Here is a 16,662-nt window from a genome sequence, read left to right on the forward strand (position 1 = left end):
ATATATCTTTTTTGTGCAGTTGTTTGCATGCTATCTCCCCCGTCAGATTGTAAGCTCCTTGAGAGAAGGAACTATCTTTGTCCTTTCTTTGTATCACTAGCGCTCAGGACAGCACCTGGCACATAGTAGGACATCAATTAATACTTGAATGATGCCATCAAAAGAAATTCACGGTCCTGCAGCATGGGACGTCCAAGTTACTTCTACATGTTCCCTATGTGTGTGCCCATTCTTCCCACTGATGCTGTGGGTACATTTGTGCCTTGAATCTGCAGCTCAGCATCTTCTATTGTGACTTTTAAATGTCTTTGCTTTGAAAGAATTGCGTCCTATAGCTGGGTAGAGAAAAGGTAAATCTATCGGTGGCAGAGTCTGATATTTTAACTAGAAGCTGACCTTTCCCTTACGAACAGACAGATGACACGCATACAGCTATTTGAGTGATTTGATCTGGGTGGTAAAAAGCAAGGGCATTCTCGGATTGTATTCTTTCACATCTTGCTACGTACAAGGTAGTTTCTCCTTGAGCCCAGCCACACACAACGTCGCCGTAATTAGGTTGAAATTGTTATCCCTTCCTGTGTCATATGCTCGAAAAGGCATGCAGACAGCTCGCTCTCCGGAGGCAGAGCACAGGGGAAATGTTCAGGTAGGTGTGATAGGTAATACAATCTACATTTCCTCCCTCCCCCCCCCCCCCCACCCTCTTGGTGATGGGGTTTTCCTGTCTTGGATGCCGGTCGTCCGTGATCTAGACTGTCAGATGTAGGCTTCTGGTTGGCGTGACACTTCTATTTGAAGACTGCAGAACAACTTTGCTATAAAATGCAGGTTCCCCAGCACTTTCCCGAGGTTAACCAACACAGCCCCATTCCGGGGTGTTTTTTTTTTTTTTTTTTTTTTTTTTTTTTTTTGTTGTTGTTGTTGTTGGAGGTTAGTGCGGAGGGGTCGCGGCGGCGGTGAGAGGACCTGAAGTAGCAGAGGAGCAGCGGGCGGGGCCGCTTGGGAGGGGCCCTCGGGCACCAGGTTAAACGCTCGCTCGCAGGTCCAGAGGGTTGTGTAGTTTTTCCCCCCCCCCGTTTCCACCCCCGCCTCGCAGTTCCTGCAGTGGGGCCCTACCCGCAGCTGCTGTGCATTATGGGGAGTACGCAAGAGTATAGTCCAGGGGGTGGCAGCTCTCCAGATTTCTGGTGGCCAACCTAGTTTGGGGCGGGGTTTGGGATATGTGTTAAATGTGTGTGTGCGCGCGCGTGCGAGCAGGATCTTTCCCTCTACAAATGCAGTACTTAGAATTACAAAATTTGATCCGATCCCTCCTTCCTTCTTTTTCTGTTTTCTCCACCCCGCAACACCTCTAGTCATCCTTCCCTTCTCCTTCCTTCCTTCTGCCCCCTCCCCAGAGTGAATCACGCGCCCTCCTCTGACACTTGGCAGCAAAACAGCGCCGAATTTATCCTTCACGTGACCGAAGGGGGTTGGGTAGTTGGTTGGGGGAAGGGAAGAGGCAAGGAAAAGGAGGGAACGGAATTCGCTGTTACCCCAGCGACAGGCCCCGCCCGCTGGTTTGGGGAAGTGGGGTAGGAGGAGTACGTCAGCACGTCAGCCGGGGTTTTGCTATTTGATTGACAGTTGCCATAGCGACCGGGTCGGTCAGTCGCCATTTTGTTGGTAGGGTTTTTTTTTAAACCCTTTCGCTTCCCGCCCGAATAATAATAAAAAGCTCCCTTGGAGTGAGGTGGGGGCGGTAGCGGTAACTGCGGCGGGGGAATCCAGGAGGCTGCTGTGGTTGCTGTTGTTGATCAGGCCCAGGCCGGCGCGGGGAGCGGACACCTCGAGCTGGGGGTGCGGGTGCCACGGGCGCTGCTGTTCCTGCTACTACTGTTCCTGGTGCTGCCGCCGCCGCCGCTGCGGACGAGACCGGTGTGTGTGTGTGTGTGTGTGTGAGTGAGTGTGTGTATGTGTGTGTGTGAATGTGTGCTTGTGAGAAAGGAGTGAAAGAGGGAGAGGAATAGTGTGTGTGTGAGTGTGTGTGCGCGTGTGCGTGTGTCCGTGCTAGGAGGATCTCTCGGGGGGCGGGCGGCTAGGACTTTTCTGGCGGATAAGCCGCCGCCGCCGCCGCCGCCGCCGCCGCCCCGGCCCCGGCGCTTCTCATTGCGCAGGTTTGGAGCGCGCGCCATTTTGTGAGATTTACAAAATCTTGCTCGGAAAGGAGCCGGGAGTCACTGAGACTGAGGCACCCTGTGCCACGGCCGCCCGGGAGAGGCCGCCGCCACCGCCGCCCTCTACGCCGCGCCCGGCCTCCCCCGGCCTAGCTCGGCCTCGCACTACTGCCCGGCAGATCCTTGGAGTCCGGGGACTGCGGTATTTGCCGGGGAGGGGGGTTGTCGCCTTCTTGGTCTCTGGCGCTGCTGAAATAGGGAGACTGAGACGCAGTGGCTGGTGAGTGAAGTCGGGAAGTGCCGGGGGCGGAGAGAGGCGGCCGGGGCGGTGCTGGATCCGGAGGCCCTCGGATGGGATTGTAACTGCGGGAAGCCGGGGACCAGGACCCGAGAGCAGCCGCCGTCGTCTCGGTGAGTGTCCGAAGCCTCCCTCTCCCTTCTCCCCCAGGCCCCGGCAGCAGGCCTCTCCCGGGGACTCGAGCCTTTTCCCCTCGCCATAGGCCGGCCTTCCCACTCTGAGCTTCAGTGAGAACCTGCAGTGACATACAGGTCAAAGAGAAACGGAGTGTATCTATATACATAGATATAGACCTATATCAACCGATATGCATGTATATGTGCATATGTATGTGTATATGTATATGCAGGCATATGTTTAGGAGGAAACCTGCCATTTTAGAAAGAAGTGTCCCCAGTCCTGCTAGTGGAATCACCCCCTCGTGTATCTTGGGGAGGAGCTGCGGGGGACAGGCCTCTGGTAAGGTGGAATCGGAAACGTCTCATTTTAGCCAAGTTGAGTATGGGGTGAGTGTAAGTTAAGAACAAGGTAAGGGACTCGGACCCTTTGAAAGACCCCGACTCCTGCAGATGGAGAATTGCAGGTAACACACAGATAAGCCCTTTTCTGTTTGCAACCAGCGCTCTCCTTTTGTGGCTATATAGTGCTGAATTCTTTTTCTATGTTTTTGGTTTGGAGAAAGTACGGGGTCTATGCAAAGGGGAAGGGGGAGGTATTTTTCCTGCTCTTCAGCCCCTTTATCTCTTGATTCTTCAGCTGTTAAGAGAAATCAAGAATTATTCAGCAGTTGACCCTTTTCCTTGTTAATCTGCAAACATGATTTGGTAGGATGCAGTGAGATGATGAAAAGAAGGAATTGAGATTATTTTAGGTATATTTTAGGTAGGTAGTTGATCTTATTTTTAAAAAAAATTCTTCATCTGGTAATCTGTTTTGGCGTTTAAAGTCACATAGTCTGGTACTCATTTCCTGAAGTTAAAGCAAACTTGGCCTTTTAAGGTGGCAACTTAAATACTTGTTTAACAACTAGAAAATTTGATGACAGAGAACATATTTATTATAATATACCCACAAAAGTTTTGACATGTGGCTTTTAAATTTATAGACAAACCTAAGATCCTTTTGGAATTCAGCATTTTAACTCCCAAAGTCAGTGAACACTTTGAATATACAAAAAAAAGGTCAATGTCCACATTAAAATTTCCCAGTTATAAATAGAAGTATAGTAGATATATGTCTCTTCAGGTTACCTAAATCACAAGAATTCTGTAATGGCAAAGTTGCTTGATTCTTGCATTACTCATCATAAAATAGATACACCTTAAAAATTGACTTTAACATTAAAGAACATTACTAATCTGCAAAACAATTCATTTGTACACAATCAGCTGATTATAATAATGAATGTAGTAGCCATTTATACATTATTAAAGGTTTATGACTTTAAATGCAAGTATCAGTGTTAGCTTGTAATTGGCTTTATCATTTGTTGAATTGGAAAGTGAAGACAGATGATCTGGTGCCATTTTGTCCAAAATTTTTTTTTAAATCTTTTAGGAATATTTTTATATTTGATAACTGTACTTTATCGCTGAAAACTCTTAATGAAATTCTTGTTTCTTATGGATGTGCCATATATGAGTACCACTTCAACAAGTATTCTAATTAGAGGTAGGCTTTGTTTGGTTATTCTTAACTATTAATATAGATCTGTGATTTCATCTTTTGGGGGTTCCCTCCAATAATGCAGACCCCAACTCATCCAATCTTTCCCATCCTGAGTATTGATGGTTTTCCAAAAGTTGGCCCCTGGTGGTCTACCTTGTATGATTGATGAATATAAAATGTATATTAATAAGCATAAGTTTTATTTATTCCTTTAAAGTACCTAGCTTTTATTCATGTACAATTTCATACTTTACGTAACTAAAATGTAAAAGATCAAATATATTGGCATAAGGGTTATTTTTTAATGTAAAGAAAAGTTTTTGCCTTTGTTTACTTATACATTTCTTTTTTGTTCTTTTGTTTACTAAATGTAAAGAATACGGATTCCAAGTAGACAATGGATTTTTTTTGTGTAGCATAAGATTCATAGGATAATTTTTACGTGAAGTATGTATATGGTGTCATATAGTAATTAAGGGAATTTACTTAGTTCTAGCTAAAGTTTCTTTCTAGCTAAAGTTTCTTTTTAATATGTAATGATTCAGAACTGTTCAAACAAATCCATTTTTACAAAAGGTTTCTAGTAGTGGAGTGAGTACTGGCATTTTAATAACTGTCTAGCTTTACTCAGAACAAAAATAATGTTGCCACAAAATTTTCAATGACTTGGGTCTATACTGCATAAAGGTACATGTGGAAATGAGTTATGGCAATTTCATGGGTACTTATGTACTTATTTTCATTTGTAAATTAACTAGAAAGACTAAAATAGCATGTGTTATAACTTTACATCTTCAAAAACTTACATGTAATATACTCTTTTGTTGTCATTTGTTTTTGATATGTTCTTTTATTCACACTTTATCCCATTTGATATGACCTTTATGGAATAGTCTGTTTTTCCAAGTCTCACCTTAATTACATCCCATTGGTTTTTTAATGGGGTTTATATTAGGCATGTTTTGCCTGATCATGACATTTGTTGATAACTTATAACTTCTTTCTATTGAATAAAGTTCTTAACCTTTAGCAACCATGTAACGTGGTATGAAGTTGTGTTGGTAGTATTCCAGCTACATATGAAATTTGTTATAATTCTGCTTCTCAGTATATCACTATATTAGTGTTTATCTATAGTGTATATCTAGTATTTATAATTCTTCATTGGGGCAAGTCTTTCACACCCACTGGAAGTCCCCAAAATGACTTTTTGTGATTGAATGTTTTACAGATTTTGATCAAGTTGCTCAAATCTTATAGGAAGTTTCCTTGAATTTTTTTCTATTAAGAATTGATTTAACTGTGAAAGAAAAAGTGGATTTCATTAGTAAAAATTAGCTTTCCAGTTAATGATGTATACTCTAATTTTTGTATTATTTTGCTTAGGAAAACTTTTTTTCCCTCCATTCTTGATTAGTAGTTTTCTTCTTCTTTTTTTTTTTTTTTAAACTGGTCTTCTCACTGTTCTTCCAACCATAAGAAGCCTACATTATACTATAGAGAAAATAATAAATAGCCCTTTAGCTGTCTGGGCCCTCTGTTTTGAAGATTAATTAGGCTTGTTTCACAGAGAAGTTTTTAAATTTTTGTTTCTATTTTAATTTTTGACTGCACTTTCTTTTGTGCTTCTTTTGTGCAAGAGGCTGATACCTCTTGATTGTTAGCTGATCATTCTTATCACTTGTCATTCCCACACCAGGAGCAGTAACTTGTTGAAGTGTGTCCTTTATCACCTACATCTTTTGCGTGTTTTCTTGGAGAACTATCTATTATTAAAGCCACAGAATTAAAAGCACAACAAAAGACCAGTGAAACTCTTGTGTATGTTATGAAACCTAGCTCAATTGACAATTAAATCTGATGGGGAAAATAGTTTAACTTCATATGTTTACATCTGAGTAAGGTTAGACATTTTGAGTCAGCCTAAAGATACACATGAATGATCTTTGCTGTCCAAAACTGAAATCGTATCAGTTATTTTTAATAATTACAATATTAATTAATGTGTACTATTGTAGAAGTAAGCTTTCAGTGCTTGATTAGAAAGATTGGGTCATTCTCCTGTGAGTGCAAGGAGAAAGAGAATTGTACTCTGCACAGAGCACATTGCCAAATTGTCTAAAAATTGAGTGCCTAAGTTCTGGAAGGCCTTTCCATTTTTGTGATTCCATGACGTGTAAAAGTTAAATCTATGAAAGTTTTATAGAATACATATATTTTAATCTACAATTTTTTAAAAATCAGCATTTATTTACTGGACACCTGTTGTGAAAGGCATTTATGGAGCTGAGACATACAGAACATAATTTCTGTTCTATAGAAGTTTCCAATCTTGTCATACAAATATATTTTTGGGGGAACTAATCATTAATTTATTGTTGATTATAGAGACTTAACATACCATAACATACCATTTTGCTATTTTACCTCTATCCTCCTTACATTTCAGCTTAATAATGTTGTACAAGGATAAAATTAATATTGGTCTTTGTTTTGTTTGGAAATTCAAATCAAATAGCAATTTTCTAGAATGCTGTTTTTGCATTCTGTCAGTGTACTTATGCTGAGATAAGACTTTAAGATTCTTTTTGTAGGAATGGGGAGAAGAAGAAATACTTAATAATTTAATGGAATCTTAAGAATGCTTTGCATGTTTAGTTGAAAGAGCAAACCTCAGGACAATTTATTAGGAACATTACCGGGAAAGAAAAATAATCTTTATCACCTACTTGGTGATGAAAAGAAAACTCACATTAACTTGTTTTCCATAATATTAATTTGTATGTTTTTTGACATTTATTGTATTAAACATTCTCCAAATAAAATTGTAAGAGAATTAGAAATAATTCATTGACAAATTAAAAAAAATTCTCATCAAATAATATACGCATTCATATATTTTTCATTTCCTTGATGGAATGAAACTTGCCAATTAAAACTGATTTCTAATTGTTTCCTTTAAAAAAAAAAAAAAAAAAGGCCTCACCCAAATGTGCCTTTACTCTTATAATTTCCTGACAGTGATCTCAAGCATGAACTTGGAATCCTACTGATTAAATCCTAATGAGTAGGAAGTCCACTCATTTTCTTTTAACTTATTTCTATTACATTAACTTAGAGAATCAGTATGTACCTGTTAAGCTAAAAGGTACAAGTTCATTACTTGAAACTGTATTATCAATTAAACATTGTCATTGAAAAGTTATGTAAACATATATTGAAATTGTATATTAAATGATTTATTGTAATTATTTGATTTTTTCTTAAAATATAAAACTATCTAAATGAGCTGAGTTTTGGTTATAACTCTGTCCTTGAATTTACTTATCTGTATCTTTTTTTAATGACCCTTCCATTCAGGGGTCTATAAACATCATCATAAGTATTTGCCATATTTTTTGGTTAATATAGAAATTATGGTACTTTAGAGTTAATGCTACTTCTAATAGGTTGGGGATTGAAAAAAAGTGTGAGTTTTGAGAATAATTTAGTTCTGTAAATATTAAATGGATTGTTGTACTCTAAACTTTTTCCTTATTCTCTTTTAGAAAGGATTTCTCACCTAATATTATCTTGTGGAAACACAATTGTAGTTGAGTGGAGGAAAGTGACAAAAGTTACTTAAATTGGGTAGTTGAAATTTCCAAGCGTATTTGTCTATTTACCTAAAGTACAGGCAGTGTTCATATCCTTTGATTTGAAGAACTATTTTTAAGATAAACATTCTTTTCTTACCTTTATGTCCTAATTTTTAAAGTTTTTAAAGTTATTATTTGAAGTCATTCATTGGAAAATGAACTTAACTGAATATTGGAAACGATCCAAATAATCTGTTATAATCTTGCCAATTTCGCTTAACTTTAGTACTATAAACTACAATTGACATAACTCTCATGTGAGAATTAGTTGCCAATTCAGAGCTTCATAAATTTTTTTTATTTGTACATACAATAGACTGGTAGCTTTCTAAATTTGATCTAAATCTAAATCTGATTGAATAAAGATTCAAGCAGTTATTGAAATATGGAAAACAAAATTTTGCTCTCAGGGACAAAGTAAGCACATATATATCTGATGCATGTCCAGTTATATTATTTACTATTTAAAAAAAACTTATTGCTATTTACCACTCCTGTTTAGTTCACCTGTCATCAGATATTTATTATTAGAATTAAAAATTCAATTCATTTCAGTAAACATTAAATAAGAAAAAGAAGCACAACCTTTACCTCAAGGAACTTACTGTCTAAGTAGGGAAGACAATACACAAAAGGAAGCTGAAAAGGGAGGGTGGGGGGGACTTGACTATATGCGGTGATACTTGGCTTGAAGATGACATCATGTTCTGTAAAGTCAAAACCAAGTAGAACTTCTGAAGGAAAATGGAGTTACCGGAAAAGTTGTAAAAATTTTCAGCTCTCTAAAGAAAGGCTTCAGGAGAAGTTTATTGTTCTTCTCTCTAGTTCTCCCACCAAAGGGGAGAGGCAGCTGAGTTGAGAAAATTGAGTATCAAAAACTGAGTGAATCAGCTTGATGATGGGCTTGATATTGATGTTTCTTGGAGTCAAAACCCAGTAGAGTTGCTGATGGAAAAGGGAGAATTACTTGGAAAAGAGAAAGAAAAGCATTGTTGTTTTGATGACAGTGACCTGTATCAAAAAGATAGAAATCCATATATGCTGAGGGAATTGACAAGTCATATTTTTTTATTCACCTGGTCCTATGAATTGCCCAGTAGCTACCCAGGATAGGAATCGAGTCTTTCTGAATTCAAAGCCAAGACTGGTGTTGGCTTATAAATAGGTAATTTGGTTAAAAATGTGGCTATATTTACTATCTTAAACTGGTCTGCTTGACGTTTGACAATAATTGCTAAAAATGAATATTTCAGTAGGTTTCTAACCAAACCCTAGATTTAGATAATAGAATTTAAAGTTAGGTAATACAAAAATATCCCACCTTCTACAGGAATTAATTTCTTAATTTTAGTGCCTTCCCTTTATTAATTTCCTGTTTATTCTTTGTATAGTTCACTTGTACATATTTGTTTGCTTGTTGTTTACACCATTAGAATGTGAGCGCCTGGAGGGCAGGGACTGTTAACCTTTCTTTGTAGTCTCTATGCTTAGTATAGATAGCCTGGCACAAAGTAGGTGCTTAAGTGCTCATTGGCTGATTTTTAACTACAAACTCCAATGCCATCCTCCCTTAACTGTAGTTAAAATTCCTAATTATAATTACATCTTTACTTTGAATTAATGATACAAGTCTTATATTGTTCATATATATCAAAATGTTTAAACCAAGAAATTAATTTCCTGTGTTTTTAGCCACAGGCTTTGGCAAATTTCAAAATGTGTTTGAAGAAAATTCAGGATATAAAATGTCTGTTTAGTCATTACTTTTGTAAGTGGTTATTATCTAACAGAGTGGTATTGAGTATCATATAACTTTGTATACTTGGGTTTGGTTTAACTGGGTAGTACCTTTGTATGTATACAGAATATTAACCAAATTTAACAGTAAGGATTAAGTTAATAGAGCAATATTAGGTGGAATGTGTTTGCATTTGAAAGGAGACATTAAATGGGTTGCCAAAGTTATTATCAGTTCTTCTTTGTGCTATGAAAGACTAGGATGGCATGTCTAATTGAAATCCACAGTTAATCTCCCCAGTTCTGGGGAATTATATTCAAAAACCTCTTATCAGTGTACTTGTCTTTCAGAATTGATGGATTTAAGTTTTACCCCCTTGTTCTAGGGATGTATAAAAAGAAGTGAAATGGCCAAAGACACAGCAGGAGAAAGTAGGAACAAGGTCTTGCTTGGGTAATCTATTGGTGAACAATGGAGATTTGATTTGAGATTCTGTGACACTTTATAATTTGTCTTATGCTTGAGGCAATCCAGATTCTGATTGTCATGTTTTCTACTAATTAACCACTTAAATACAGAAAAATTGGGGGCCTTTTAATTTTTATTTCTGAAAATTTCAGTCAAGTTTAGAACTTCCTCATGTTGGTGTGGTAACCCTGGATTTTTGAAGACTGTCAATGTTGCAAACCTGGTAAAGTTTGTGCGAAGTTTAGATCTGGTGACAGACTTATTCTCAGGATCCATCTAGCTAAGTTTGTAGAAGAAGCTTTATTACCAGATTTTATTCCTAGTATCTGATGTCATTATATAGAGTATGAAATATTAAGGAATAAGAAAATAGATCAGTAGAAAATGTTATGGTTATGAATATTTTGGTGACAGTAGCCCTGGAATAGTGTAGTAAGATTTAAGTTAACTTTTTGAGTTAACTAGAGGGAAGAGGTATCTCCACAACAATAAAATTCCTTAACCTACTGAAGTACAAGATTTAAATTTAAAATTTGTTTTTTATTTTAGACTTTATGATATTTCTTGAAAATAATATTACCCTTTTCCCAGGATTAAACTACTAATCATAATGAAATTACAAAGTAAATCTGATAGATTGATGATGTGAGTACATTCCTCCCTTAATCATAACCTGCCATGCCTTTCATTCTGTGCAGTTCTTGTCCATGTTGTCATACAGATCTATACAATGTGTCAGGTTTGTTAGGATCATTCTTTTAACATCCTGGGGGGGTAACATAGCAGTTTTTAGTTGTCCTTCTTTCACTTATGTTACATGACAAATGTACCTCCTGTTCTGATTTTTTTTTTCTAGATGATATCCTTTTATGCAAGTTATTGTTGCAAATGATGATATGCTAAAGCCTAGTTTAGGGGATTGGGACATATTTCTGTTGTTCTTTTGGAAGTCTATAATTTCTTTTCTTTTTGGATTTTTCAGGATCTAGTCATAGTATATCTGGGAGAATATACTATTTCTAAATTAACTATTTTAAAAACTTTTTCCCATTTTAATGAATTGTCTGTAGCAATTGGAATTTCCATTTTTAGGAAATTTAATGTGTTATTTGGTAAAAGATAACATTTTTCCTTTGAAACCAATCAGATTTCATTAGGTATAGATGATTTTGGTATAGGGAAATGAGTCTTAGATTTGTAAGTAGACTACTACTCACAGACTGATGTTGGGCCAATCATGCTTAGCTTATCTGAACCTAAGTTGCATTATATAAAAAAATGGAGATAATAAATTTCCATTGTTAGGAATTGATTTATACATGTTTTTAAAGCTATTTTTCATTTTTGCTATGGGGGGGAGTTTCTTTTGAGCTTTATATTCTTAGATTTTGTACACAAAATCATCTTTGGAAGAAAAATCTAGAAAAACTGAAGCACTATTCTTTAATTTAGGACTTTGGAAGCTCTAAATATTGGACTTGGATTTAGTTACTACATGTTGTGATTGATACTTAAATCCTTGTGATAATTTTTGGTTATCTATGTGATAGTATTTTGATAGGTATTGTTTTGTTTTTAAAATTTTTTTTTATTATAACTTTTTATTTACAAGACATGTGCATGGATAATTTTTCAGCATTGATCCTTGCAAAACCTTCTGTTCCAACTTTACCCCTTCTTTCCCCCATCCTCTCCCCCCCACCCTCTTCCCAAGATGGCAGGTAGAACAATATATAAATGCAATATATGTATACATATTTATACAGTTACCTTGCTGCACAAGAAAAAAATTTTACCAATAAGGTAAAAATAACCTGAGAAAGAAAACAAAAATGCAAGCGGACAATAACAGAAGGAGTGGAAATGCTATGTTGTGGTCTATATTCATTTCCCATAGTTCTTTTGCTGGGTGTAGCTGGTTCTCTTCATTAGTAAACAAATGGAATTGATTTGGTTCATCTCATTATTGAAGAGAGCCATGTCCATTTGAATAGGTATTGTGAATTTTGTAAGCAGGATACCTGTGAATCTCACTTCTGCTATTTACTAGTTGTGTGTAAGCTAAGTGAGAGCCTTCTTATCTATTATCTTTTACACATCTTAAATAAAATTTTTATAGACAATTTACTAGAGGACTTAATCTGGTTCTTTAAATATTTTGTATATACTAACACTATCACTTGGACTATTCAGCTGATGCCTTTCAGTATTAATACATTATTGGTCCTATTCTGCCATACATGTGCGTCCTTGGTAATTTTTTATACTATTTGTCTTATGTGAGTCATCATTAGTAATGTGCTTTTAGGTAAAGCTCTACATTGATATCTTATCATGACATAGTTATGATATTGGGTTTCCAAAGTAGAGGACAAAACCCAGAAGGTTTTACTAAGCAGAATTTTTATATGAGTGGAAGGAATACCCATCTCATTCTGGTATAGATATTATAGATATTTTATATTTCTAAGTTGAGGACCAGCTTGGCTCGGTATGGAGAAGATCATCCTTTTATCATTGGTGGTTTATTTTTTTGGCCACAGTGAACTACAACGCAGTGGTAGTAGTGGTGGAGTTGTATTAATTAATTTTGTGCTTTTGGACTAAAATATGTAAGTTTAATGTAAATTTCTATGCTTACATAATAATGTGCAAATGTTCCCTCAAATAGATTGAAAAGAAAATGTGGTAGCCTAAATTTTTTGAGAGGAGAGAAGTAGATTTATTTTATTATTATTTTTTTTTTTTGGTGGTCCATTCAGTTTTGTGTCAGGTAATTTCTGGTTGGTGTTTACCTGTCTGTTGCATATTTGCATTCTGAAAGAATTGTGATTTTTACCATACAGATTATTAGCCTCTTCATATATAAAGCAGTGGTTCTTAGCAACTCATTTGTTTACTCTGTTCTGGTTCTGAGATCATCCCTCTCTCTTTTCCACTACATGATGGCTGGTTCTATGGTACTTTGCTCTATTTGGGAGTTAAAGGAAGAGGCCTAGAAATTTCAATTTAAGTAACAACTTGAACAGATAGTGTATTGTAGTCTAATAGTTTGAGTGGTTGTGGATTTCTTCTGTGTTCTGAGCTGCTCAGATTTTGGGGTTTGGGGCTTGTGTAAATCCTAGCCAGGAGGCTGTCAGCTTGGGAGCTGTGGTCTGGAGGGCATCAGGGCTCCTGGTGTTTGAAAGGATGCCCCAAGATGGTTCTTTTAATGTTGCTTCGTGAAAACTGCTTTGTTATCCAGATCTTTGGTTTTCTCTGTGGGTGCAGTGTAGTTTTCTTCTCAGTTTCTCTTGGCTGAAAGGAGAGACACTTTCAGTTTTGTTAAAGCCTTTAAGTCTTTGTCATGTTATTTTTGAATTGAGCTAAGCTGTCCTTCTAGACAGCTCTTAGGACTCTCTAGAAACGACGGGAGGGTAAGGTCTCCCAGTGGATTTCAGTCTAGCCATTTTTTGCCTGGTTCACACAGTAAATACGCATCAGTCACCATTTATTTGGATGCCTTCTTATGCTAGATACTGCTAGGTCCTAGGAATATAATTACAAAGAAGGAAACAATCAAGGAACTTAAAATATTAATTTGAGATTTGAATAAATATATAAGTATATGCAGCATACAGAGTGGTTGGAGGGGGTACTGCTAGGCAAAGGGGATATGGGGGTCCGTTTCTTAAAGGGTGAGAGGGATTCTGTGAAGTGTAGGTGAGGGAGTAAAGGAGAGAGCAGTTGAAGTCAACATTGAGGTTATGAGTCTTGGATATTGGAAGAATGGGAGTAGTCTTGACAGGATAATATGAAAGATTGGAAGAGGGATGTGTTTAGGGGGAAAGTTAGGAAATTGATGTTTGAGATTGAGAGGAGAGACAGGGACAGAGTATATATAAATCTCAGAGTCTTCTGCCTAGAGATAGTAATTGAACCCATGGAAGCTGATGGGGTCATGGAGAGAGTATACAGAAAAAAGAGAACAGGGCCCAGTATATTGTCTTGGGGAACAGTCACTATTAAAAGATATATGTATGATAAAGCAGCAAAGGAAACTTGGTGTTCTTTACTCTTCCCATACTTCATCCTTTGGTGGTCTCATTCAGTTCTATTTTAGCTGCTATGTTCTATGTAGATGAGAACCTAAATCTGTAGTTTTAGCCTTAATATCTCCTAGTTACATACCCTGTGTCCCTCTAGGATATTTCTGATTATATGCATCATTTTAAATTCAATATCCCATCTTTTCATTGTTTTTCCTGTAAACTTATTCTTACTTATGACATTGCTATTTTTGTCTTGGGGTTGATTCTAAGTCAGTTAGGAGTCACCTGTCCCAGAAACTTATAAGATATGAAGGATTTTAAATACCAAATCAGGTATTTAAACCTCAAATCAGAGGTCTTTGTATTTGATTCTAGATGTAAATTGATCCCCTGAAGATTTTTAATCAGATTAGTGAATCCCAAAACCTACAGTTGTCTGCATTGGAATTTGAATGTGGATTTTTATCATTATAAATCCAGATTTCTATTCACTGCCCCATACAGCTTTGTTACTTTACAGTTTTGCTTGAAGTTTAGGTCACTTTTACTTCTGTTATATGTAATCTAGGTAAACTAAAGGAATATATGTGTCACTGTACTGTTAATAAGAAAAAATTAGTTTCTCATTTTTCCCCTTCTCTCATTTCTGAGTAGTCTGGTGCTATATAAAATAAATGAGGCAAGAGACAAGTATTTTAAAATAGGTGAGATGTACTTAAAATCATAAGATCTGGGAGGATGCATTTTTAATAGGTTAATAAAGAATAAGGAATAGGGAGAAAAGCAGCATTTTAAAACTCATACTGTTTATATTTTGTAGAATATTGACTCTTGTAATATAAAGATTTGAAAATGTAAAAGCGTAGTAGTGTGACTAGGGTGATGTATAGAACTAGTTGGTGCAGCTTAGAAGAGAGACACCATTAATTTAAGGCCAACTGTCAAAGTGAAGAGTGGAAAATTTTGCTTTATTGCATTCCCCACTGTCTTTTCAGCACTTTTTTGGTTATTTTTTTAGGTATCCCATTTTTACACTAAAAAAACCATCAAGTTCCTTTGCCATGTGACCTGAGTTTGTAGGAAAAAATTTAAGACTCTTGTTGCTTTCTTATATTTGTTTCTGCTCTTTTTCTAAGGCTGGCCCAGACATAGAATCCAGTGCTGAAGGAAATATTCCCTGTGTTCAATTCCATTCTGTTCCCTATGTTCAGTTCCATTTATTGTGTCATTTTTTTGAACTGGCCCACCATATATCAGTACCCAAGAAATTTGATGTGTAAGGAAAGTATCAAACTGACTAGGAGCTTGCACATTTCTAGGATTAATTAGCATGATACAGTAATATACTAATTTCAGACCACTGGGATTTTAAAAAATAACAGTAAACAAGATACAACATTTTATTTCTAATAGTGTTTTTTTTTTTTTTTTTTTAAAGAAACAACTCACCAAAACATTTATTTTCTATTATTTCCCTATTTGAGTATTTGAGTACAACAGTAGATTGTAAACTTTCAGAAGGCAGGGTAAGTTTTTTTTTTTTTTTTTTTAACTTCTCAAGTCAAAAACCATCTTTGGTTTTTTGGTTAGAAAAAGGGTAAACTAAAATATTTTACTCATATAACTATCTCACTTTGATTCTCAACAGAGAAGTGTTGAGAACTTCAGAATTTAAAGATAATAAAGCTTAAAATCTGTTGTAGAACATTGATAGTGGATGGAAGGGAAATGGTATTACAGGCATAGAGTAGTATACTTACTAATTAGAATTATTAGATATAAGCCAGTTTATTTGGAGATATTAGAAGGCGTACAAAAATACAACTTTTTTTGAGGTAGCAAAGAATGGGAATGTGAGGGAGTGATTCATAAATTGGGGAATAAATATACAAGTTAAGGTACGTAAATGTGATAGAATACTGTTGTGCTGAACTCTTGTCAACATAATTCCAAAAGACTAATGATGAAACGTGCTCCTCATCCCTTGTTAGGAAATTGAGAGACTCAGTGCAAATTGTGACACATCTTTATTAGGACAGAAACAATGTAGAAATTTGTTTTCATTCACTGTACATGTTTATAAATGGGGGAAGAAGTAAAATAATTATGTTTAGCATTCATTCCCCAAATGAACATATTTCTATTCTCCTTTTTTTCCTATGTAACTTTTATATACATTACTGACCACAAACGGCAGGAATGAGAGAATTGACATCTTGAGAAGCTAGGAATATGTAAAGGAAGTTGTGTCATAATTCAGTGTAACATTAAAAAAATAGTGAAATTGCTAAAATTCCTAAAATATAAATGGGAAAAAATGCTGGGAAATTATTTAGCCTTTTGTAGAAGATCTTTGGATGTTCAGTGACATATAATGTTTGAAAACATCTGGAATGGAATTGTGTTTTAAATAGGTATGGTTCCATAGTTCCCCTATACAAATTACAAAGTGTTTTCATGAATAAACCCTCAAAATTCACTAAATCTTTTTTCTCTTTTAAAAAATAATTAAAAAATAAACTTTTTTTTCTCAACTTTAAAACCTTTGTAACAAATACTCATTGTTAAGCAAAACAAATTCTTGTATTAACTGTATCTAATAATGTGCATCTTTGTTAAACTTACAGCTAGATGTCAATTAGTATAAATACTGAATTCTGGG

At 36.1% G+C, this 16,662-nt stretch overlaps 1 protein-coding gene across 4 annotated transcripts in view; it reads left to right on the plus strand.

Annotated features, from left to right (window-relative positions):
• Positions 1–625: 625 nt before the first annotated feature.
• Positions 626–16,662, plus strand: part of DYRK1A (dual specificity tyrosine phosphorylation regulated kinase 1A) — a 195,445-nt gene continuing 179,408 nt past the window's right edge. For 3 of the 4 annotated variants that reach the window (XM_031959274.1, XM_031959276.1, XM_012544339.2), the window contains exon 1: positions 1,967–2,570. The gene's annotated coding sequence lies outside the window, so the exon portion shown is untranslated. Of the gene's footprint in view, positions 650–1,966; positions 2,571–16,662 lie in introns of those variants that run through there. The other variant, XM_031959275.1, reaches the window with a different exon arrangement.

Source organism: Sarcophilus harrisii, chromosome 3, assembly GCF_902635505.1.
Source record: "Sarcophilus harrisii chromosome 3, mSarHar1.11, whole genome shotgun sequence".
NCBI lineage: Eukaryota > Metazoa > Chordata > Mammalia > Dasyuromorphia > Dasyuridae > Sarcophilus > Sarcophilus harrisii.